We start from the raw sequence: 3,509 nt of genomic DNA, 5'->3' as shown, positions 1-3,509 counted from the left end.
CGATTCTCGTTATCTAATAAACAGAAAAGGAAATTAGCAAGCGACAAGCACGCGGTTAATCCGTTCAGGTGTATTTTCCGACAAGCGCGAGTAAGCGTGGACAAGCGAAGACGAAGGGGTGAGGGTAAACGAGTGGGGTGGCAGAAAGGCGAGGAGGACGGGGACGAAACGGTCGTTGAAAAATTCATCGTGGCTGAAAGCCAGCGGCGGACCACCTCGTGGATCGTCTTACAAGACGCGTTTCCGTCTTCGAGGGTCCTGATTGTGAGAAATGCATCGTGCTGTCGCGCGAGATAGGTGTCGTAAAGTATGCGGCCCTTGAGTTCTCTCGGGCAAAAAGGAGGAGAACGAGCAGGAAAGACGGAGAGATGAGAGAAAGAGAGAGAGCACGGGCATCGTGAGCGCGAAGGATAATTTATTGACTAATTAACGAGGATGTCCTTCATTACGGGTCGAGCAGCAGTCGTGGTCGCTTGCTCTCGCTCGGAACCGGCATTATTTGGCGCCCGAATATTTACGACCGCGTCCTCCTTCTGCTCGTGGACCGGGTCCTCCGCCCCGATACCGATGCCGATGCCGATGCCGATGCTGATGCCGATGCTGATGCCGATGCCGATGTTGCTGCTGCTGCTGCTGTCCCTGCTCGAGAAACAAACCGTAAGGGAGACGAAGACGGAGACGGCGAAGAGGAAAGAGCGCACGGACCCATAACGACGTGTCCCGATCTTACGGCGATTCGGGGGACTTGGAATTTCCTTGGCAAGGGGCTTCCTCCGGCCTACTCCGACACGACCACGAAATTCGCGGGCGTTACTCTTCGGACAAAGGGTCGCGTTTAAATCTTGCGAAACTCGTGTCGCAGGTTTCCACGGTTCCTCGTCGCGTCCGCGCGCTCTCGAATCGCCACTCTTTGAAATATCGATCCGTACGAATATCCTTAAAGAATAGAATAGAATGGAAAGTAAAGTAAGCAGAGAATAGACCAGTTGCGGTTCTTTGAACGTGTTTATTGCAAGTTTATCAAGGGAAACAAGGAAACCGATATGTAGAAAGAAAAAGTAACGCGAAATTAGTGTGAACTGCAAAGTGCTAAGAAGTCGCGACAGGATGGTTAGGTAGACCGCTTAATGAAGATATAACGAGCCTGGCGCCCCGTGGGGTTGGCACGACGACGTCGGCACCGAGACGCCCCCCACCTTCATTCCCCAACGCGTCCTCGTCGTTTCTGCGGCAGCCCCTTCTCGCAACGAGTCTGCTGCGGGCCTCGGGTTACGCCAGAACACTCGTCCTCTTTACGATCATGGAAGCTGGGCATCGTGGCATCGTGGCTCGCGAAATTCCGCTCACTTTATTCCCCTAATTACACCCGGGAACTTATGTCACTGGCAGCAGGATTCCTTCCCGCGCGATGCCGCACCACCGCGTCATTTATTTAGACAGTTAATAACGTACAACGACAAAAGCGTTACACGCGATTTTCGTAATTAGCGAATGATGCGTGGCTTCGCGACATTTTTGGTATGGCTACACATAGAAGGATCGCGTCACCGGTCCTTGTCTTATCTTGTTGAGAAAAAACGCTATAAATTTGGCCGTTCGAGTTCAATTTCGTAGACAGTTTGGTTAATCGCGAAGTGATTGATCGCAGCGAGGTTTATCCAGATGAATCCACGCAATACTTTCTACCGTGACAGCGGAGCTCTCGCATACGGCACCGTTGGCTTCGGCTTCTCTTTGCTTCTCTCTTCTTCGCTTTTTCCTCTTTTTCTTTTGTCCCTTTTCTTTTCTTGGTCCATCCAAAGAACGAAGCGTGGACCCTTTGCCCATTACGATATTCAGTGTGCCGAAGTTCGCGAGAATCGCTGGAATTCCACGCGGCCGAACGGGCGTAGAGAAGGAAGAATCGAAGCGGAATGGGCCGAGGGCGGACGATATATTTTCTCTCGGTGGCTCGGACACGGCCTCGCGTGTCTACACGCGTGAGCTCGATGTCACGTTGCGAGGAGACAGCGGGTGTCGGCCTGTACACGCACAAGCGCCGAAACGCCATCTTAATTATCGGCCGCGATTATTTATGTCGCGTCGCGCCGTCACACCGTCGAACCAACCGTCGAATCGTCGTCGTCGTCGTCGTTGCACCGAGTGCGAACTCGATCGCGACGTTTTGTCGGCTCTCTTTTGTCCGCGAAATTTGCGAACGATGCTGAAGACGCATCGTGGATCGCGCCAATTAATACCAGGGAGAAGCAGTATCGCGTGGAAGAGCCGCGTGCTCTCGGAGACAGAGATACCGCGTAGAGAAGACAGGAGAGGATAGGAGGAGGCGAGTTGCCAGGACTGGAAAAGGGGACCCACGGGGATTGATGGCCACCACCTTTAATGCCGTTTGTATGTAGCGGCGCGCGTAAGCGCCTCGCCTTACAGTAATTAGCTCAACAAACGCGCCACCCTGTCCCATCAATTGCTACCCTACGCTTTCGGTTCTCTCTCCCTCTCTCTCCCCTTCCTTGGTCTCTCTCTTGTTGTCTCGGGCTCGCTTATACGCACGCAACTTCTGTATCTCTGTGCTCCCTTAGCCCGTGCTAGAATATCTCTGCCCTCTCTGTTTCACCGGCTCAACACTCTCACGTATCTTGAATTAAACATTCGATGCCTCCTGTCTTGGCGGCGTGCGCGCACCTCTTGCGTCGGGAATGCAAATGCAGAAACGTGGCTGATCCGCGTGTGCGTGCTTACGTGTACCGGTTAACACACGGCTAACCAACCTGGTCAAGAAGGGGAACGGGTGTTATCCTCGAGCGACGAATTAAAGGATATGCCGAAACCCGATTGAAAAACCACGATGCGCGCATTCGTGCGTGTATACCAGCCTCTTCATCCCTTTTTCTCTCCGTATCTTACTTCTTACTTCCTCCGCTTTGACCGGTCCAACTTTCTGCTCGTTTCAGAGGCGGTTGTCGTTTCTCCAGGATTTAAAGGCACGTGCGCGCGACGACGAAACCTTTCATCGGCGAGATTGCTCTTCTTATTGGCAGAGGTTCGAACGCGCATAAATTTGACGGTATAATCTCGTAGCCGTGAACTCGAGGAAATGTGACGGACGACGCTTGGAGAAGAAGTCGAACCAGGTTGCTTCGAATGGCCACCGTTTAACGATCGTTGTCGTGGTAACACGGTCCGTGCAATTATTGCAAGCCGGCAGGATGCTGCATCGCGTGCATGTTTGCACGTATGTCCTGCGAGGCGAGGTTGCATCGACATCACCTACGCGACCCCTCCGAGAAACAGGCAGCCATATTGTGCGCGGTCTTCATATTTACGATTGAAACAAATCAAACGTTATCAAGCATTCCGGGCTGGTGATAAAGAACACAGAGGGGACGCGGAGGCATTTGCTGCTCCCTAGGGAGATGTCATCGGAAAATCTTCCTCCCGGCATCCCCATTTAACGCGCCGTCATATTTGCTCTATATCGTATCGATCTCGCCCGTTCTCCACGATTACATCTT

This window comes from Osmia bicornis, chromosome 14 (assembly GCF_907164935.1).
Source record: "Osmia bicornis bicornis chromosome 14, iOsmBic2.1, whole genome shotgun sequence".
NCBI lineage: Eukaryota > Metazoa > Arthropoda > Insecta > Hymenoptera > Megachilidae > Osmia > Osmia bicornis.
This window is presented reverse-complemented; position numbering follows the sequence as displayed.